Here is a 21,388-nt window from a genome sequence, read left to right on the forward strand (position 1 = left end):
ATATTGAAAAGTATTATTACTTTATAGATGTATAAATGGATTTTAGGATAGAAAGAATTCTACATTGAGATACAGGATTTTAAAATACAAAAGTAACTCGCCTGTCTACATATATTTAAAATAAAAAATAAAGGAGTTTAAAATGAAGAAAAAGGATTTATGAAGGAATTAAAAATAGAAGGAAGTCTGACTAGAGTGAGCATCTACACTTACTGTGTGTTACATAGTCTAAATACATGTCATTGTAAGTAGATGTCTAAATAGAGAAGTTGAAAAAGATGAAAATGTCAGAAAAGTATAAGTAAGCAGATAGCTAGTCTAAATAGGTGTTCTATATATGTATTGATATGTAAGCCTAAACAGGTATGTGTAAATAGCTATTCTGTGTAAGTGTAAATATAGCCAAGTCTAAACATATCTAAATAGATATGTGTAAAATATATGTATTCCATAAGCATATGGATGTGTAAGTAGACACATAAGTGTAAATGTCTATGCTATTTAAGGTTTTTAAAATGCAAAGAAACCCTATTTATACACAGGATTTATAAATTTGACAACCCCCCTCAACTCCCCCCATCAATTGAAGATACAAATGCGCTTTCAAATGCTGCCCCTCTCGCCTTCTCCTTTTCCTATCCCAGTGTGGGCCTGATTCCCCCAAATGGGGATTTTCCCCTATGGGGCCGCATATGCGGAGTGGGAGCTGCTGCCAGGGCACAAAAGAACCCCAAACCTTTCGAGTCTGGGTCTGCAGTGGTGGGGGGTGGTGGAACCAAAGCAAAGAGAAAAACACTAAACAAAAACCCAAACAGTTTTGGGGGAAAGAAAACTGGAAGAGTCAACTCCAGGTGGATTTGTGCAGCTGGAAAGCAAGAAAATGGCTGGGGGGTATGAAAGGGGGAAGGGGCTCTTAAGATGCAAAACCAGAAGTTAACTGTTCTATCTCTGAATGCTTATCCAGCTGAAAGTTAATTGTTGCGGAACGCTTATCTAGCCGCTGTGTAAAATAATTAGCAAGGAGGCCTGGAATCCACTTGCGAAGGACAAATTCCTGACAAGGATAGAAAATTGTCTAAAGAACCAGGTAAAACAGTAGTTTGGACAAGTGTCAAGAGATAACTGAGTCTGCGCAAAACCAAAAGGTTACTAGCGGTGATGAAGAGGAGCCAGCAGCCTTCATCTTTACTACCCCCGATCACCACCACGAGGAGGCACTGTGCAAGCTCAGTTGGGAAAGATTTATGGAAACTACTTTTTTGGCTAATTTTAATACGACGTGGGGAAAGGTCATGCATATCTCTAGGCGTATTGGGAAATTGTATGTATCTGTAATGCTTTACTATAGAAATGGAAGACAAACTATCACACAGGCATGCATGACTTTGGTGGGACTACCCCCCGTGCTGAATAAACATACCTACTTCACAATCTTACGGATTGTGGAGTCCGCTTTCCGCACATCAGGTAGGTGGGCTGGGGAGTGACAAAACACACACCACAAAAAAAACCTACAAAAAACTCCAAATGAAGAAACCCACAGAACAAACTGAAAATCACCAATTTTTGTGGTTCAAAACACACCCCCCCACACTTTATACAGTATTTTTGAAGAACAACCCCAAGTTTTATATTATGGGGAAAAAAAAAAAGGACCCAACCCACAAATCCCCAAGAAACCCAGCAAAATGGAAAACAACACAACCCAAAGATAACAAAAAAACCCAACACCCCAAAGCAATAATTGACCAACCCAACCCTATAAAGAAAAAAACACCATGAAAATCCTAATTTGGAGATTACTAGGTGTGAAACACCTGCATTTGGAAGGGCATTTCTGGGGCTTGCCTGGAAGGGGTTTCCTGCAGTGCATCAGTTATCTGGAGTGCATCATCATCTGCAGGTTATCCCAGGTGAGTTGCCTGTTGTGGATTATCCTGGGGGGACCCCCTGGTGTCAGTCATCCCCATGCACGTTCCCCATGGCGTGTCTGCCCAGACATGCCCCTGTCCGGCAGTGTCCGCCTCCTCCCCCACCCTTCCTCTGCATGTGTCTGTGCCCTCCCTTCCACTGAAATGGGCCTCCTGCATGAGGTTTTCTCCTGTGTGGGTTTTTTCTTGGTGACATGCCCTCACGTACCCTGCTCTCCTGTTGCGTGCTCGCTGAAGCCTTGTGCTTACGCAGGATGAGCAGAGCAGGGTCCTGGCAGTGCAGAGGCGAGGCGCTGACAAGCCAACGAAGCCCAAGGCTCAGCAGCGCACAACTCCTTTGCAGGGCAGCCGCTGGCATCTGGTCTGCCTGGCTGCCCCCCTCACCCCTGGCAGCCTGCCTTCAGAAGGGCAGCTGTGTTCCCCTGATTTTATTCCTTTAGGTTTGACACTTTGGGCTTCATTGCGTAAGCATGATGTGCAGCAGCAGCAGCGAAAGAGCTGTAGCTGTGGTGGTGAATCGGTAAGCATAGATTCTTGTTACGCTATAGCATTGCCCTGCAGTCTCATAGGGTTATCTCCCTGCAGCAGTGCCGTAAGGAAGGGATGAGGCTTTTTCTAACACCAGCAAGAATGTTTAGTGTGGTACCATTTTGATCAGATTTTTAGTATAAATAGCTGTTAATAGTGTTTAAGTGTTCTACTCACTTAAGCTGTAAAGGATATGTTGTGTTTCAAGCTGATCCATTTACTTAGAAACCTCCTTTGACTGAACTGATATACTATGCCTTAGGCTGACAACAGTTCTGATACAAGGCAGGACCCCATCGGCCTCCCTGCCAACCCAGGCAGACCACCGCCTCACGTTCAGCCGGCTGTCAACCAGCACCCCCGGGTCCTTCTCTGCCGCACAGTTTTCCAGCCGCTCTTCCCCAAGCCTGTAGCATTGCATGGGGTCGTTGTGACCCGAGCACAGGACCCGGCACTCAGCCTTGTTAATTCTCATAGAGCTGACCTAGGGCCATGGGTCCAGCCTGTCCAGATCCCTCTGCAGAGCCTTCCTACCCTCAAGCAGATGAACACTCCCGCCCAACTTGGTATCATCTGCAAACTTACTGAAGGCACACTGTCCCCTCATTCAGGTCATTGATATAGACATGGAACAAGACTAGTCCTAAAGCTGACCCCTGGGGAACAGCGCTCATGACCAGCCACAAATTTGGCTTAACCTCTGTCACCACTACTCTTGGGGCTCAGCCATCCAGCTGGTTTTGTACTCAAGGAGTACACCTGTCCAAGCTAGGAACCACCAGCTTCTCCAGGAGAATGCTGTGGGAGACAGTGTCAAAGGCTTTACTGAAGTACAGGTAGATGACATCCACGGCCCTTCCCTCATCCACTGGGTGGGTCACCTGGTCATAGAAGGAGACTGGGTTGGTCAGGCAGAACCTGCAGTGTCTGGGCCTGATCCCCTGCTCATCCTGTACATGCCTGGTGAGCACACTGAAGGTGAACCATTACTACCCTGGTGATAAACAGCCAGTCTACTAGAGACTGAGGCCAAGAAGGCATCAAGTACCTCAGTCTAGTCCTCAGTGGCAGCATTCCCCACCCCGGCCCCCAGTAGAGGCTGGAGATTCTCTTTGGCTCTCTTTCTGTTAGCATATATGTAAAAGCATGTTTTGTCATCTCTAATAACAGTGGCCAGTTGAGTTCTAGCTGGGCTTTTGCCTTCCTGGTTTGCTCTCCGATTGGCATAACAAGCTCTGTGTTCTGTTCCTGACTTGCCTACCCATTCTTCAAAAGCAGTAAACTCTCCCCCCCACCCCGAGCCACCGCAAAAGCTCTCTGTTCAGCCAGGCCTGTCATCTTCCTGCCCGTTTGTCTTACTGCACACAGGGACAACCTGGTTCTGCACCTTCCAGATTTCCTTCTTCAACGTCCAGCCTTCCAGGACCCCTTAGCCCTTCAGGACTTCCTCCCAAGCAACCCTTTCAACCAGCATCCTGAAGAGTCCAAAGCCTGCCCTCCGCAAGTCCACGGTATAGATTTTGCCAGCCCCCCTTCCTTATTTTGCCAGGCATCAGGAATTCTATCAGGGTGCAGTCGCTAGGCACAAAATGGCTTCCAACCCCCACATCTCCCACCAGTTCTTCTGTTTCTAAAGAGCAGGTCAGTCGAGGCACCTCCCCAGTAGGCTCATTTACCAGCTGCATCAGGAAGTTACCTTCCACGTGCTCCATGAACCTCCTAGACAGTGTCCTCGGCTGCGTTTTCTTTCCAGCAGACATCTGGTAAGTTCAAGTGCCCTGTGAAAATAAGGGGTAGCAACTGGGAGAGTTCTGCCAGCTGCCTGTAGAATTCTTCAGCTACTTCTTCATTGCAGTCAGGTGGTCTACAGCAGACCCCCAGCTGGATACCTGCCTCGTTGGCCTTTCCCCTCATCCTTACCCATAAGCCGTCAACCTCATCCTCCCAATCATTGAGCTCTCTACAACCAAAACACTACCTAATGTACAGCACCACCCCACCACATCTCCTTCCTTGCCTAACCCTTCCCAAGAGATTAGAGCCATCCATCGCAGCACTCGAATTGTACGAGGCATCCCACCGCATCTGGTGAGAAACCGTACTAGGAGCAGCTAAAGTCACTTGGTTTATTAAGCCTAGAGACAGGGAGACCTCATCTCCCTCTGCAGCTTCCTCACAAGGGGTGGAGGAGGCGCAGGTGCCGATCGTTTTTCTCCAGTGACCAACAATAGGACCTGAGGGAACGGCAGGAGGATGGTCCAGGGGAGGTTTAGGGTGGGTATTAGGAAAAGGTTTTTCACTCAGAGGGCCACGGAACAGGCTCCCCAGGGAAGCAGGCACAGCGCCAAGCCTGACAATAATCAAGTAGCACTAGGGCAACACCATTGGAGGCATGGGGTGAATTTGGGGTTGTCCTGTGCAGGGAAAGGAGTCGGACTCTAATCCCTCGTGGGTCCCTTCTGACCCAGAACATTCTGTGATTCTGGGATGTCTGCGACGGCAAGAAAATCAAAGCTATCCCGCTGCACAACAGCTTCTATCTCCTGCCTTACGGCATCTATGCTGCGTGCATCGGGGTAGACCTGCTCAAGGTGGGATATTGATTTCACCCTCGAGCTCGGCACACCACCCATAGGCTCTTCTTTAGCGAGCCTGGCTATATCCCTTCCCCTCCAAGTCTCCCTTAAAGCCGCCTCCCCGAGCCCTGCAAATTCCCAAGGAAGAATGCTTTTCCCCCTTTGAGATAGCTGAACTCCTTATTCAATCCCTTTTAATTTTTTTCCAGTGGTACCCTAACCACCCTTTTTGGTTTTTTTGTTCTTTTTGTGTACTATTATCACCTTTACTGTGGTCATTTGTTCATTTTCAGCTCTTTCCTTAGCACCATCGCTTTTAAAATTTTATGTCTGTCTTTTATTTCTATTACTATTTTTTAGTTGTTATTGTCTCTTAATCCCTCGGCTTTTAAACTTTCCTACTTTTGTCTCATTTGCCGGTGTTACTTCTCAATTGTTTTTCTTTTTCATAGCGCTCTCGCTTTTTACATTTCCTTTTCACGTCTGTTTTGGGTCACTGTCCTTATTGCATAAGATTGTCTTTATTTCCTAATACGCACTGCTGGCTAGGCTTTCTTTCTACAGCAACCTCAGTTCTCTTTGCTGTCTTTGCAAAATTATTTCTCATCTCTCTTTAGTGCCCTCGCTTTTTCCATTTCCTTTCTACCTCCCTTCTAGGTTACCGTCTCTGTTTTAATTTTAATTTTTTCTTGTGTTTTCCTATAAGTCCTTCCTTTTTAAATGTTATTTATAAGTTAACTCTCATTCCTTTGGAAGTTTAAAAAAAGTTATTTCTTCTATTTCACTAATGACCTTGCTTTTTTCCACTTACTTTCTACATTTCCATTTTACTTGACCGTTGCTATTTTTAATTTTTTCCCTCATTTCTTGAATCGTATTTTCCTCTAAAATTTTGTACAATTTTATCTGGTGTCTTTATGTTTTAGTTATTTCTTGTCCTTAGTAGCAGTACCTTTGCTTTTATAATATTTTTCTATTTTCCATCCCTATTATTAATAGTTTGCTCTAGGTTTCCCTAATCCCTGTCACTTTTTAGATTTCTTCCTTTAGCCCGTTTCCTGTGCTTATTTTGCTGTTTTCTTTCAAGTATATGTCTTCCCTTAACACCATCACTTCACCAGTCTGCTTCATCCGTTTGCTGTCCCTATGTTTTAAATTTTATCTTTATTTCCATAATCCCCCTTGCTTTTTAAACCTTTTCTATGCCAATTTTTTCTCCCTTTGCTGTCTTTTTAAAATTATTTCTTCTCTTCCCTTAGCGTCACAGCTTTTAAAATTTGCTGTCTCTTTTAGATGGCTGTCCCTATCTATTTTTGCCCTTCCTTTTCCTAATCTCTTGCTTCCTAAATGTTCTGTCTACTTTTATTCCCTTTGCTGTTTCTCAGAATTATTTCTTGTCTTTCATTAGTTCTGCTGCATTTTAACTTTCTTTCCGCTCCCGTTTCAGTTTCCTGTCTGTCTTTTCATTTTTCTCTTTGTTTTTCTAACATCCCGCACTTGATTTTTTTTTTTCCCCTACATCTCCAAGTCACTTGGCCTTTGGTGTTTTATGTTTTTCCCTATTTCTTTACTATCAGTTTTGAACTCCTCTGCCTAATGTTATCCATTGGCTGTATTAACACTTGAATAATTTCTTGTCTTTTGTTAGTGTCGCAGCTTTTAAAATGTCTTCTTCTACCTCATAGGCCTTTTACCTCACCGTCTTAGACGTTCCCCAGCAGCACATTGCTGTCGCAATCGCACCTCTCCAAGACATCTGTTCCCAAAAAAGAGCAATCTTTTTCTTTTCTATGCCATCTAGGATGCCTCCCGAGACCTTCCCTGTGCTCCACAGCATTTTGGTAGCATTTACTCTCCTTTTCAATCTCTTATCTCGCGAGCCTTTCGTGACCCCTCCGCTCCCAGTCACCGTGCGTCCAGAGAGCCCCTTTGCGTCCCACAACCCTGTTTTAGCTCAGTAGCGGACTTTGGTCTTCCCTTGTTATCTCTGAACCCAGTCGTCGGGTTTGCTTGTGCCTCGGAGCACTCTTAGCATACCGTCTGCTGACTACGGTACCTCCAGCCGGTCCCCAGCTCCTGAGGAGATCTGTAATCTGGTCACATCCCTCCAGACCGTATCCTCGTTTCCCAGAGCATTCTTTTGTCTCTGCGCCTCATCCGGGACCCCTCAGGGTGCCGCCACACCTACTGGTCCCTTTGAGGTTGCATTCTGCATGCTTTTAGCTTTGCCACGGCACTCGCGCCCCTCTCTCACCATCTGAAGATTTCCCGAGCCTGTATATGCTGCACACAGCAGTCATTCTGTCCTTTCTTCCTCCCGTTTGTGCCTCCATTTGTTCCCTGGCTTTCTCACATTGCGTTTACTGAGCTCAGATGCCCTCTGGATGTAATTGTCACATCCCCAAATACTTTTCTGTCTCTCTGCCTTCCTCAGGACATCTTCTATCCTAGTCACAGTCCTTTCCTAGACTCTCCTCAGGCTCCCGCTCCAAGGCTGCTTTGGTGTCTTGGGCTCCCTCAGGACTCCTCTGCTCCGTTTGCTGAGTTCCCACGAGACATCCCCTCATAGAGATAGCCCAGGACCCTGTTCTAGCTCAGAAGGACACTTTTCACCCCTCTTTACCCTCCAGCTCTATTCCTGAGTCGGTATCTGTTACCCTGATCACTTTTTTCTTTCCTCAATTCTTTGCCGCCCCCCGTTCCAGCTCCCCCGAGAATATCTGTTAGTTTGGTCAATTCCCTTTTGAGCTTCCTGCATTCTCACCATTGCTTTAGTTTCTCTGGTCCATTAGAAACTATTCCTATCCCTGTGACAACGCCTCTTGTTCTGCCAGAACCTTTCCTAAAGCCATCTTTGTACTCCGCAGTAATTAATTTGTTTTCTGTCTTATAGTATGTTTCTCTTTGGTATCTGGTACCCCAAAAATGTCTACGGGTGGCTCTGACCTTCTCTTGAGATTCTTGGAGAATCAATAGCCTGGATCTATTTTTAGCAACACACATCTCAATGAGTTTTTATTGCACTTCCCCATTTATTCTTTATTTAGCTGCTTATATGCTCATTAGGACACTTCATATAACTTTTGATACCATTCCTGTATTTCCCTTTTGTAATTTTTGTCCTTTGAGACTGCTATCAGTGTCTTAAGGAAATCAGAGTGTCAAAATTACTCTGAATTATCAGTGATTTATAGAAAATAATTTCATTTGAACCAGAGATTTAATTCACTTTGCCATTCAGTCATAGCTAGACTATAGCTCTGCTAGTATATAGATAGTATGTGTGGTTTTGCTAGAAATGAACCATAATTGTATAACTCTTCTGTTTACCAGAAAAGTAAAACATACAACTAATGGTCATAATAGTGCTATTATAATCCAGGAGCTGCTCTTCTATATAAATTAGTAAGAAAGACATGCTTTTTCCCTGTATACATCCCAGGAAAATTATGTTTAATTTCTTACCTGGTCACATTGCTGATGCAATACACGTAGGTGAAGAAAAACAAATAGTAGTACAATTACAGTAAGAACCACTCTTTTTGTCTTCTTCCATGCTGTTAACATAAAGCACTTGAGAAAACTCCCTGCTCTTCCTTCAGCTGCCTTTATACCCTGTGGTGGTTCACCCCTCCCCTTTCCCAGGTGATTGTGGGAAGGGTGGTGGGCAGGGCCCGGGGTATATGAGCCACAGCCTCTGGGGAGGGAGCTCATTTTCCTCCTGGGTTTCTTCAGTGTGGGTGCTTTGGTGTTCCTGTACTTAATTGTAAGTTTTGAGCTGTTTAAATATTTTTGGATAGGTATGTTTTGATATTTAAAGAAATGCAGATGTTTGTGAGAGGTAAGGCTTTTAGAACTCAATAAGGGTTGGTGGCATTTAAATTTGAAAGATCATTTGTGTCTAAACTTATCTATTTTTTCTTATCTAATACTGCATTGGAGGTTCAGGTGTGGTAAGATGGCTTGATAGTATGTTGTTCTGTTATTTTTTTCTTTTTAGTTTTGAGTATGTTTCTTTTTATTATTGGAATTTTCAACTTTATTGAATCTTAAAATTATTTTCATTAACTCTCTTGTGTAATTTAGAAGGTGTTGACATTAACTGTTAAGGGTATTGATAAGATGTGGTAGGGGTTAGGGTGAGTGTTCTGTATGCATTTATGTATGGGAATTTATATATGCTGTTTCTTTAAGAAAAGAAGAGCAATACAAGTGTATAGTTAATATCCATAGACTTCTGTAAAACCCTGTGTAGGCTTGTGCAGAGCCAATAGCCAAAAGCAATGGGAAAGGTCAGTAACTTTAGTAGTATTTTGTAGATGTTAAGGGGATGACTGTAGCTGGCAGCTAGAGTGCTAGCTGAGAGTACATCCTAACGGTCTTCAGGTTTGTACGTGTATAGGGTGTAATGCTTGAGTTAACATATGTCCTTTAATGGCAGGTGGTAGTTGGGCTCTACATGGTATTCCTACATGGGAGCAAGACCTATGGATCGGTTAAGCTATTGCTGTGCATCCAGGTGACTTCCACCATGTCCTTTTTTTCCAGAGGCGGCGGAGGAGTTGTTCAGGGTGACAGAGGAAAGCCGGGGAAATGCTGTAAGAAGGTAGGCCAGTGTGTGGTATATAGAAGGAAGATGTGACTGACGGCTGAATGAGTCTGCAGTGTGTTTTGGGGGGTTAGAAGGCAGTAAGGAATGAGCCAAGTGTGAGCTGGACACAGGAGGGGAGTGGATCAAGGTGAGAGGTGATTGGTGTGCTGAAGTAGCGGTTCTTTCTGAGGTGTTGTGTTGATAGCGAAGGTAAAAGTGACCTGTGTTACAGGTGATGGGTGAGCCTCAAAGTGGCAGCTGGAACTGCAGAGGCTGGGCAGGCAAGCTGTCAAAGAAAAGATGTGTGAGAACTGGATTCGGCATGGGTAGGTTGCTGTTCTGGGTAATATCGTAGCATGTATCTTCTTCCTTAAGCTTTTGCACATGTTCCATGTAGGCTTTGCGGGAGAGACACAGTGTGGTGATGAGACCTCAGCGAAGGCTACGGTGAGCGGTGACGGGTGGGCTGAAGCGTAGCGATTCGTCCCGAGGGGTCGCGTTGCAGGTGGTTGTGAGCAATGTGCGTTTGGCTCTTGCAGGTGGTGGGCGAGCCTCAAGGTGGCGACCGTATCTGCTGGAGGCCAGGCAGGTGAGCTGTCGAGGGAAAGGTGCGTGTCTGAGATGGGGGCGGTTGGTGCGGGTGTCCTGAGAGTCCCGCAGCACCTGAGCGGGTCCTTTTTTTGCTTGGGTTCCTGCAGGTGCCGCCCGCAGGCTTCGGAGGGGAGACGCCGCATGCCGACGAGAGGTCCGAGAGGTGAGGGGGTTGAAGGCCAGGCTGTTGTTTGAGAGCAAGGTGTCTGTCGTACGGCCACTCAATGGAAGCGTTTGTCTCTGGTTCTGCAGGTTGTGCGCCGGCTGCCTTTGGGCCTGGATGCGCGTTTGAGGTGAGCTGGGTCGCAGAGGGGAGGGGCGCGGGGCTGGTGTGGTTCGTTCTTCCTTTTTTGGCAGAGCGACGGTAACTTTGTGTGTCCTGTGGTATCTCTAGGGGCCGCAGGGGATGGCGTTCGTCCTCGTCCACAATGGGCACGGATCAGCCGGGTGCACGTGAGGTGGGGGACGTTGCGGGGTAGGTCCTTGTTGAGTGGTGGGATGCTGACTGACGGGGCGGTGTGTGTATTTTTGTTGTTTTTGTTTAGATGATGAAAAGGCACCTGGCCCTTGGAGGACCGATGCAGTGGGCTGCCTGTGCGCTTGTTCTTCTGAAGGACGGGTGGACTGGGACTCTGGGCCCCTTGAAAGCTAAGTTGAGGCAACGGTGCTGAGGAAGGGGTTGCGGGAGGGAGGGGTTTTAAGGATGGCGCAGCGGAGCGGGCCGTCTGGGAAGCGGTCCCCTTTGGGAGCAGGGAAAAGGAGCAGGTTCCTCTTCAACGTGACGGGAACGTGTGCCGGGCAGGGGGGTTCCAGGCTGTGTGCGTTATTGTGCAGTGTGTGTGTTTTGTGTGGGGTGTCTCCGACCTTCCTCGGGTCTCGGTTGCTCTCTTTGTTCTTTAGGAGCCGGGCAGGTGCCTCGGCAGCGTTACTAGGGCCCGGCGAGGCCCTAGTCGTGGGCTCGGCGCCCATCGGGCGCTTCTCTTTTGGCGTCGCAAGCTTCAGGCGTGGATCGTTTTGGCGTCTCGGACGGTCGTCTTGGGCGGCGTCGTTCCCGGCTGCGTGAGCGGCGCCGCTCTGTGGCTGTGAGTTTTTTGGGGACTGGCGTTTCTTCCTTGCATCCGTAGGCGGTTAGGTCTTGAAGCTGGGCTGGTTGCGCGTCTGTCGTCTCGGTGGCGAGAGGAAGCTCTTGTCCCGGGCCACGAAGCTGTTGGCGTTCTCTGGTGTTGCCGTAGGGCCTGCCGACGTCACCGTCGGGGTCCCGCAGGCGGTCTTGCCGGACGGGGGGTTCCGTCTGGGTGTCGTCGTTTTCTCCGAGAGCTGCCTCTCATCCTTCGGGGTGCATTGCCTGTAGCGTTCTGTGTAGCGTTGCTCTGTGTGTGTCTTGGAGCCGCCCTGCCCGGGGATGGAGAGTCAGGGCAAGGTGGGTGGTGCTGGCATCTAGGGATGCGCCCAGGCTTTGAGCGGGGAGGAGTTTTGCAGCCGTCTTGGATCAAGTGGCTGTTGTCGGTGGGCGAGGGAAGTAATTCCTGTTGGGTTTTGTGGGCTGGGCCCCCAGGGAACAACCGTAGGTGTCTGGGAGAGGGAGCTGGAGTCTTAGCTGAGCAGGTAGCATGTCCAGGGTGTTGTGGTTTGTCTGTGTGCTGGGCTTAATGTTTGATGTATTGTGCTTATGTTTAGGAGCCGCCCTAGTTGGGCTCTCAAGGGGGTGTTCCTACATGCGATCGAGACCCGTGTCGTGGTTAAGCTGTGGCCGTGCATGCAGGTGACTTGTTTGACATCGGTTTGGCAGGTGCCGAGGGAGGAGTCGTGCAGGGTGATGGAGGGCGGCGCTGTCAGCAGGTGAGTTGGTGTGTGGTGTAGCTAGAGGGAAGGTGTGGCTGTTGGCTCTACGAGCCCATTGTGGTAATTTTTCTTTGGGCACATGCGAGGAGCCGAGCGGGATCTGGGCACCGGAGGGGAATCGCACAGGGTGAGCGGTGACGGGTGGGCTGAAGCGTAGCGATTCGTCCTGAGGTGTCGCGTTGCAGGTGGTTGTGAGCAACGTGCGTTTGGCTCTTGCAGGTGGTGGGCGAGCCTCAAGGTGGCGACCGTATCTGCTGGAGGCCAGGCAGGTGAGCTGTCGAGGGAAAGGTGCGTGTCTGAGATGGGGGCGGTTGGTGCGGGTGTCCTGAGAGTCCCGCAGCACCTGAGCGGGTCCTTTTTTGCTTGGGTTCTTGCAGGTGCCGCCCGCAGGCTTCGGAGGGGAGACGCCGCGTGCCGACGAGAGGTCCGAGAGGTGAGGGGGTTGAAGGCCAGGCTGCTGTTTGAGAGCAAGGTGTCTGTCGTACGGCCACTCAATGGAAGCGTTTGTCTCTGGTTCTGCAGGTTGTGTGCCGGCTGCCTTTGGGCCTGGATGCGCGTTTGAGGTGAGCTGGGTCGCAGAGGGGAGGGGTGCGGGGCTGGTGTGGTTCGTTCTTCCTTTTTTGGCAGAGCGACGGTAACTTTGTGTATCCTGTGGTATCTCTAGGGGCCGCAGGGGATGGCGTTCGTCCTCGTCCACAATGGGCATGGATCAGCCGGGTGCGCGTGAGGTGGGGGACGTTGCGGGGTAGGTCCTTGTTGAGTGATGGGATGCTGACTGACGGGGCGGTGTGTGTATTTTTGTTGTTTTTGTTTAGATGATGAAAAGGCAGCTGGCCCTTGGAGGACCGATGCAGTGGGCTGCCTGTGCGCTTGTTCTTCTGAAGGATGGGTGGACCGGGACTCTGGGCCCCTTGAAAGCTAAGTTGAGGCAACGGTGCTGAGGAAGGGGTTGCGGGAGGGAGGGGTTTTAAGGATGGCGCAGCGGAGCGGGCTGTCTGGGAAGCGGTCCCCTTTGGGAGCAGGGAAAAGGAGCAGGTTCCTCTTCAACGTGACGGGAACGTGTGCCGGGCAGGGGGGTTCCAGGCTGTGTGCGTTATTGTGCAGTGTGTGTGTTTTGTGTGGGGTGTCTCCGACCTTCCTCGGGTCTCGGTTGCTCTCTTTGTTCTTTAGGAGCCGGGCAGGTGCCTCGGCAGCGTTGGTAGGGCCCGGCGAGGCCCTAGTCGTGGGCTCGGCGCCCATCGGGCGCTTCTCTTTTGGCGTCGCAAGCTTCAGGCGTGGATCGTTTTGGCGTCTCGGACGGTCGTCTTGGGCGGCGTCGTTCCCGGCTGCGTGAGCGGCGCCGCTCTGTTGCTGTGAGTTTTTGGGGACTGGCGTTTCTTCCTTGCATCCGTAGGCGGTTAGGTCTTGAAGCTGGGCTGGTTGCGCGTCTGTCGTCTCGGTGGCGAGAGGAAGCTCTTGTCCCGGGCCGCGAAGCTGTTGGCGTTCTCTGGTGTTGCCGTAGGGCCTGCCGACGTCACCGTCGGGGTCCCGCAGGCGGTCTTGCCGGACGGGGGTTTCCGTCTGGGTGTCGCCGTTCTCTCCGAGAGCTGCCTCTCATCCTTCGGGGTGCGTTGCCTGTAGCGTTCTGTGTAGCGTTGTTCTGTGTGTGTCTTGGAGCCGCCCTGCCCGGGGATGGAGAGTCAGGGCAAGGTGGGTGGTGCTGGCATCTAGGGATGCGCCCAGGCTTTGAGCGGGGAGGAGTTTTGCAGCCGTCTTGGATCAAGTGGCTGTTGTCGGTGGGTGAGGGAAGTAAATCCTGTTGGGTTTTGTGGGCTGGGCCCCCAGGGAACAACCGTAGGTGTCTGGGAGAGGGAGCTGGAGTCTTAGCTGAGCAGGTAGCATGTCCAGGGTGTTGTGGTTTGTCTGTGTGCTGGGCTTAATGTTTGATGTATTGTGCTTATGTTTAGGAGCCGCCCTAGTTGGGCTCTCAAGGGGGTGTTCCTACATGCGATCGAGACCCGTGTCGTGGTTCAGCTGTGGCCGTGCATGCAGGTGACTTGTTTGACATCGGTTTGGCAGGTGCCGAGGGAGGAGTCGTGCAGGGTGATGGAGGACGGCGCTGTCAGCAGGTGAGTTGGTGTGTGGTGTAGCTAGAGGGAAGGTGTGGCTGTTGGCTCTACGAGCCCATTGTGGTAATTTTTCTTTGGGCACATGCGAGGAGCCGAGCGGGATCTGGGCACCGGAGGGGAATCGCACAGGGTGAGCGGTGACGGGTGGGCTGAAGCGTAGCGATTCGTCCTGAGGTGCCGCGTTGCAGGTGGTTGTGAGCAACGTGCGTTTGGCTCTTGCAGGTGGTGGGCGAGCCTCAAGGTGGCGACCGTATCTGCTGGAGGCCAGGCAGGTGAGCTGTCGAGGGAAAGGTGCGTGTCTGAGATGGGGGCGGTTGGTGCGGGTGTCCTGAGAGTCCCGCAGCACCTGAGCGGGTCCTTTTTTGCTTGGGTTCTTGCAGGTGCCGCCCGCAGGCTTCGGAGGGGAGACGCCGCGTGCCGACGAGAGGTCCGAGAGGTGAGGGGGTTGAAGGCCAGGCTGCTGTTTGAGAGCAAGGTGTCGTACGGCCACTCAATGGAAGCGCTTGTCTCTGGTTCTGCAGGTTGTGCGCCGGCTGCCTTTGGGCCTGGATGCGCGTTTGAGGTGAGCTGGGTCGCAGAGGGGAGGGGCGCGGGGCTGGTGTGGTTCGTTCTTCCTTTTTTGGCAGAGCGACGGTAACTTTGTGTGTCCTGTGGTATCTCTAGGGGCCGCAGGGGATGGCGTTCGTCCTCGTCCACAATGGGCACGGATCAGCCGGGTGCACGTGAGGTGGGGGACGTTGCGGGGTAGGTCCTTGTTGAGTGGTGGGATGCTGACTGACGGGGCGGTGTGTGTATTTTTGTTGTTTTTGTTTAGATGATGAAAAGGCACCTGGCCCTTGGAGGACCGATGCAGTGGGCTGCCTGTGCGCTTGTTCTTCTGAAGGACGGGTGGACTGGGACTCTGGGCCCCTTGAAAGCTAAGTTGAGGCAACGGTGCTGAGGAAGGGGTTGCGGGAGGGAGGGGTTTTAAGGATGGCGCAGCAGAGCGGGCTGTCTGGGAAGCGGTCCCCTTTGGGAGCAGGGAAAAGGAGCAGGTTCCTCTTCAACGTGACGGGAACGTGTGCCGGGCAGGGGGGTTCCAGGCTGTGTGCGTTATTGTGCAGTGTGTGTGTTTTGTGTGGGGTGTCTCCGACCTTCCTCGGGTCTCGGTTGCTCTCTTTGTTCTTTAGGAGCCGGGCAGGTGCCTCGGCAGCGTTGGTAGGGCCCGGCGAGGCCCTAGTCGTGGGCTCGGCGCCCATCGGGCGCTTCTCTTTTGGCGTCGCAAGCTTCAGGCGTGGATCGTTTTGGCGTCTCGGACGGTCGTCTTGGGCGGCGTCGTTCCCGGCTGCGTGAGCGGCGCCGCTCTGTGGCTGTGAGTTTTTTGGGGACTGGCGTTTCTTCCTTGCATCCGTAGGCGGTTAGGTCTTGAAGCTGGGCTGGTTGCGCGTCTGTCGTCTCGGTGGCGAGAGGAAGCTCTTGTCCCGGGCCACGAAGCTGTTGGCGTTCTCTGGTGTTGCCGTAGGGCCTGCCGACGTCACCGTCGGGGTCCCGCAGGCGGTCTTGCCGGACGGGGGGTTCCGTCTGGGTGTCGTCGTTTTCTCCGAGAGCTGCCTCTCATCCTTCGGGGTGCATTGCCTGTAGCGTTCTGTGTAGCGTTGCTCTGTGTGTGTCTTGGAGCCGCCCTGCCCGGGGATGGAGAGTCAGGGCAAGGTGGGTGGTGCTGGCATCTAGGGATGCGCCCAGGCTTTGAGCGGGGAGGAGTTTTGCAGCCGTCTTGGATCAAGTGGCTGTTGTCGGTGGGTGAGGGAAGTAAATCCTGTTGGGTTTTGTGGGCTGGGCCCCCAGGGAACAACCATAGGTGTCTGGGAGAGGGAGCTGGAGTCTTAGCTGAGCAGGTAGCATGTCCAGGGTGTTGTGGTTTGTCTGTGTGCTGGGCTTAATGTTTGATGTATTGTGCTTATGTTTAGGAGCCGCCCTAGTTGGGCTCTCAAGGGGGTGTTCCTACATGCGATCGAGACCCGTGTCGTGGTTCAGCTGTGGCCGTGCATGCAGGTGACTTGTTTGACATCGGTTTGGCAGGTGCCGAGGGAGGAGTCGTGCAGGGTGATGGAGGGCGGCGCTGTCAGCAGGTGAGTTGGTGTGTGGTGTAGCTAGAGGGAAGGTGTGGCTGTTGGCTCTACGAGCCCATTGTGGTAATTTTTCTTTGGGCGCATGCGAGGAGCCGAGCGGGATCTGGGCACCGGAGGGGAATCGCACAGGGTGAGCGGTGACGGGTGGGCTGAAGCGTAGCGATTCGTCCCGAGGGGTCGCGTTGCAGGTGGTTGTGAGCAATGTGCGTTTGGCTCTTGCAGGTGGTGGGCGAGCCTCAAGGTGGCGACCGTATCTGCTGGAGGCCAGGCAGGTGAGCTGTCGAGGGAAAGGTGCGTGTCTGAGATGGGGGCGGTTGGTGCGGGTGTCCTGAGAGTCCCGCAGCACCTGAGCGGGTCCTTTTTTGCTTGGGTTCTTGCAGGTGCCGCCCGCAGGCTTCGGAGGGGAGACGCCGCGTGCCGACGAGAGGTCCGAGAGGTGAGGGGGTTGAAGGCCAGGCTGTTGTTTGAGAGCAAGGTGTCATACGGCCACCCAATTGAAGCGTTTGTGTCTGGTTCTGCAGGTTGTGCGCCGGCTGCCTTTGGGCCTGGATGCGCGTTTGAGGTGAGCTGGGTCACAGAGGGGAGGGGCGCGGGGCTGGTGTGGTTCATTCTTCCTTTTTTGGCAGAGCGACGGTAACTTTGTGTATCCTGTGGTATCTCTAGGGGCCGCAGGGGATGGCGTTCGTCCTCGTCCGGAATGGGCACGGAGCAGCCGGGTGAGCGGAGCAGGTGGGTGCGTCTGAGGTAGATGGATGCAGCGGCCTAGGTCTTTGTAGAGTGATGGGATGCTGACTGACAGGGCTGCTGTGTGGGGCTTGTGATTGTTTTTATTTTTCAGATGACAAAGAGGCAGCTGGTGACTGGAGGAGTGACGTGTGCTTGTCCTTCAGAAGGAAGGGAAGAGGGAGACTCTGGGCCCCTTTGAAAGCTAAGTTGAGGCAATGGTGCTGGGGAAGGGGTTGGGGGAGCGAGGGGGGCACGGTTGGCTGTGGCAGGAAGGGGTTTTAAAGAGAGCGTAGGGGAGAGGGTTGTCTAGGAAGCGGTCCCCTTTGAGAAGGGGAATGGAGCGGGTTCCTCTAAATATGACGTCAGTGTGCCCCGGGCAGGGCGGTTCCAGGCTGTGCGTGTCGTTGTGTAGCGCGTCTGTGTGTTTGGTGTTGGGTGCGTTTGACCTTCCTCGGGTCTCGGTCGTTCTTTGTTCCGTAGGATCGAGGCGGGTGCCTCGGCAGCGTTACTAGGGCCTGGCGAGGCCCTAGTCGTGGGCTCGGCGCCCATCGGGCGCTTCTCTTTTGGCGTCGCAAGCTTCTGGCGTGGATCGTTTTGGCGTCTCGGGTGGTTCTGGCCGGTGGTCTTGTGCCGGGCCGTTCCCGGCCGTGTGAGCGGCTCTGCTCGCTAGCTGTCGCTTTTAGGGACTGGCACTTCTTCCTTGCGTCTTCAGGGGCTGAGGTCTTGAAGGCGGGCTGCTTGCTTGCGCATCCATCTCTTCAGTTTTGAGAGGAAGCGCTTGTCCCCGCCCACGAAGGTCTCGTCGTTTTCTGGCGTGGCGCTAGGAGCACGCTAGGGTTCTGCGCGTGCTCTTCCCGGATGGAGGTTTTCTGTCCGTGCGTCGTCGGTCTCGCCGAGTGACTCGGCTTGTTTTTTGAGGCGTGTTGTTGTTGGCGTTCTGTGTAGGGTTTGTCTGTGGTTGTGGTGTCTTGGCTTGGAGCCGCCCTGCCCGGGGGTGTCGAGTCAGGGCAAGGTGGCAAAGGAGCGATGAGAGGCTATGGCCTATGTGTCAAAGTGCCTTGCTTCTTTGGGGGAAAAGATGTGTGGCCCTTTTAGATCGAGCGGCCGTTGTCTGTGGGTGAGAAAAAGAATTCCCACGGTGTTTTGTGGCCTTCCAGGGGATGACGGTAGCTGTCTGGGAGAGGGAGCTCCTGCTTCAGCGGAGCAGAGAGCATCTCAGGGGCGTTCCGGCTTGGATGTGGGTCGGGCGTAATGCTTGGTTTACGGTGTTTAGATGGCAGAGCAGCCTAGCTGGGCTCTCGATGGGCTTGCTACCTGGGAACAAGGCCTGTGGAATGGCTAAGCTATTGCTGTTCATTGAGGGGACTTGTTTGATATTTTTGCAGATGCTGAGGGAGGAGTCGTGCAGGGCGACGGAGGAGGGCCGAGGATAGCGCTGTAAGCAGGTGAGTTGGTGCGTGGTGTATGTAGAAGGAAGTGGTGACTGATGGCTCTGTGAGTGCAACATGGCAATAATATTTGAGGGTGCATGTGGTGGGCCAAGCGGGATCCGGGCATTGGAGGGGAACTGCACGGGGTGAGCAATGTTAGGTGCGCTGAAGTAGCGATGTGTCTCTTTGGGGCTTTGCAGTTAGTCATGAATAACCCCTGTTTGGGTCTTGCAGGTGGTGGTCAAGCTTGAACGTGGCAGTTGGATCTGATGGCGTCCAGGCAGGTGAGCTGGTGAGGAAAAGGTGCGAGTCTTAGACGGGGATTGGTGTGGGTAGCTTGACAGTTCTGCAGCTTCTCAGCAGGTGCCTTTCTGCTTGGATTTTTGCAGGTGCTGCAATCGGCCATCAGAGGGGAGAGGACGCACGGCGACGAGAGGTCCGAGAAGGTGAGGCGATTGCGGTCAGGGCGGCGGTTCCGTACCAAGGTGTTGTGTGGCAAGCGGGTTGAAACATTTCTGTTTGGTTTTTTAGATTGTGTGCGGCTGCCCTTGGGACTGGATGTGCGTTTGAGGTGAGCTGGGTCGTAGGGAGGAGGGGCGTGGGGCTGGGGAGATCTTCCTTTGGAAGTGCAGTGGTAACATGATCTCCCGGTATCCCTAGGGGCCAGAAGGGAGGACAATAGTGTGAGTTGGGCACGGCCACAGAGCAAGTGAGCGGAGCAGGTCGGCGCATCTGAGGTAGACGGATGCAGCGGCCTAGGTCTTTGTAGAGTGATGGGATGCTGACTGACAGGGCTGTTGTGTGGGGCTTGTGATTGTTTTTATTTTTCAGATGACAAAGAGGCAGCTGGTGACTGGAGGAGTGACGTGTGCTTGTCCTTCAGAAGGAAGGGAAGAGGGAGACTCTGGGCCCCTCGAAAGCTAAGTTGAGGCAATGGTGCTGGGGAAGGGGTTGGGGGAGCGAGGGGGGCACGGTTGGCTGTGGCAGGAAGGGGTTTTAAAGAGAGCGTAGGGGAGAGGGTTGTCTAGGAAGCGGTCCCCTTTGAGAAGGGGAATGGAGCGGGTTCCTCTGAAATATGACGTCAGTGTGCCCCGGGCAGGGCGGTTCCAGGCTGTGCGTGTCGTTGTGTAGCGCGTCTGTGTGTTTGGTGTTGGGTGCGTTTGACCTTCCTCGGGTCTCGGTCGTTCTTTGTTCCATAGGATCGAGGCGGGTGCCTCGGCAGCGTTACTAGGGCCTGGCGAGGCCCTAGTCGTGGGCACGGCGCCCATCGGGCGCTTCTCTTTTGGCGTCGCAAGCTTCCGGCGTGGATCGTTTTGGCGTCTCGGGTGGTTCTGGCTGGTGGTCTTGTGCCGCGCCGTTCCCGGCTGCGTGAGCGGCTCTGCTCGCTAGCTGTCGCTTTTAGGGACTGGCACTTCTTCCTTGCGTCTTCAGGGGCTGAGGTCTTGAAGGCGGGCTGCTTGTGCATCCATCTCGTCAGTTTTGAGAGGAAGCGCTTGTCCCCGCCCACGAAGGTGTCGTCGCTTTCTGGCGTGGCGCTAGGAGCACGCTAGGGTTCTGCGCGTGCTCTTCCCGGATGGAGGTTTTCTGTCCGTGCGTCGTCGGTCTCGCCGAGTGACTCGGCTTGTTTTTTGAGGCGTGTTGTTGTTGGCGTTCCGCGTAGGGTTCGTCTGTGGTTGTGGTGTCTTGGCTTGGAGCCGCCCTGCCCGGGGGTGTCGAGTCAGGGCAAGGTGGCAAAGGAGCGTTTGAGGTGAAATGGGTTGCAGAGAAGAGGGGTGCGCAGCTGGTGATTTTTTTTAGGAACTGCAATGGCAACTCTATGTGCTTTTATCTCTAGGGGCCGCAAAGGATGGTGACCGTCCAAGTCCAGCACGGGTAAGGAGCAGGTGAGAGGAGAAGCCAGGTGCACGTGAGGTGGGGGATGTTGTGGGGTAGGTCCTTGTGGAGCGATGTGGTGGTGACAACGCTATCGAGTGTGGATTGTTGTGGGGTTTTTTTTAGGTGAAGGCATATACGTTCCTCCCTTTGGTAACCATCATCTTTGGGTGCCTGCACGGTACTAAATTTCCTCCGACACTTGTACGGTTGAGTGCACATACTGTTGTATCGGTGTATGTATATGCCTGCACACATTCCTCCAGCTCTTGTTTGTTGGAACATATCTATGTAGTTTCTATCGTGCAGTTCTTTATCGTTGTGTATCTGTATAGCTGTCCTGTGTGACTCGTGTGGCTGAGTGCGTGTACCTAGGCAGTTACCTCCGCTGTCTTGTACAATTGCACATATGTAGTGCTTGTTGTACCCTGTTTGCCTGTTGTAGTCGAGTCCATAGTTAATCTACCACTGCGGCGTGGCGGAAGTATCCGCCCGTGTACATCACTGCTGCGTGTGATCGATTAGAGCTGGTGTGGTATCGTCAGATGTACATTGACGCATCCTTGCGTAGTGAGGTTGAGTGAATGCAGAAGTCAATATTGGCTGCCTGTGTTCTATGGGTGAATGTAGTTTGAAATAAACCAGGGATACGGGTAGTGACATATATTTTGTATAAACCGTCTTTGATAATGTTGTGCAGTGTGGGGTGTTCACGGTGTTTTGAGGGTTGGGTTTGGTGGTGGTAGCTAACAGCAAGCTTTTTCCACAGGATTAAAAAAAAAATTAGAATAAAAAAACCCCAGCTGGGGGATTTTTTTTTTTCTCCCCCGGCTGGGGTTTTTTTTCCCCGGTCCCGGCCGCTCTGCGAGGCGACGTTCATCGCCAACGTTTGGGCGGAGGTCAGGCTCTGGGACGGGGTTTTGGCAGGCAGGGCAATTTTTTGAGGCGCTTGGGACCCGAGTTCCCAGGGAGCGCCGGAGGAGCAGGGTGACAGGTGGCGGACCGGCTCGGCGCAGAGGAAGGAGCGATAGACACGGCGGGCGGATGAGCGGTCTGTTGGAAACCTTTGTGAGGTTGCCGGGTTG

The 21,388-nt window shown here is 52.3% G+C and overlaps 2 long non-coding RNA genes across 2 annotated transcripts in view; both read left to right on the top strand.

The window, feature by feature from the left end:
• Positions 1-14,558: 14,558 nt before the first annotated feature.
• LOC135311111 (uncharacterized) lies at positions 14,559-15,025 on the top strand. Its single transcript, XR_010370972.1, has 3 exons — positions 14,559-14,603; positions 14,689-14,729; positions 14,982-15,025. It is a non-coding gene; the product is annotated as an uncharacterized LOC135311111 (long non-coding RNA).
• A 5,041-nt stretch (positions 15,026-20,066) lies between these two features.
• LOC135311112 (uncharacterized) overlaps positions 20,067-21,388 on the top strand; it is a 2,762-nt gene continuing 1,440 nt past the window's right edge. The window contains exon 1 of the long non-coding RNA XR_010370973.1: positions 20,067-20,314. This is a non-coding gene — a long non-coding RNA (uncharacterized LOC135311112). The remainder of the gene's footprint in view (positions 20,315-21,388) is intronic.

The sequence above is a fragment of the Phalacrocorax carbo genome, unplaced genomic scaffold, assembly GCF_963921805.1.
Source record: "Phalacrocorax carbo unplaced genomic scaffold, bPhaCar2.1 SCAFFOLD_189, whole genome shotgun sequence".
Classification (NCBI taxonomy): Eukaryota; Metazoa; Chordata; class Aves; order Suliformes; family Phalacrocoracidae; genus Phalacrocorax; species Phalacrocorax carbo.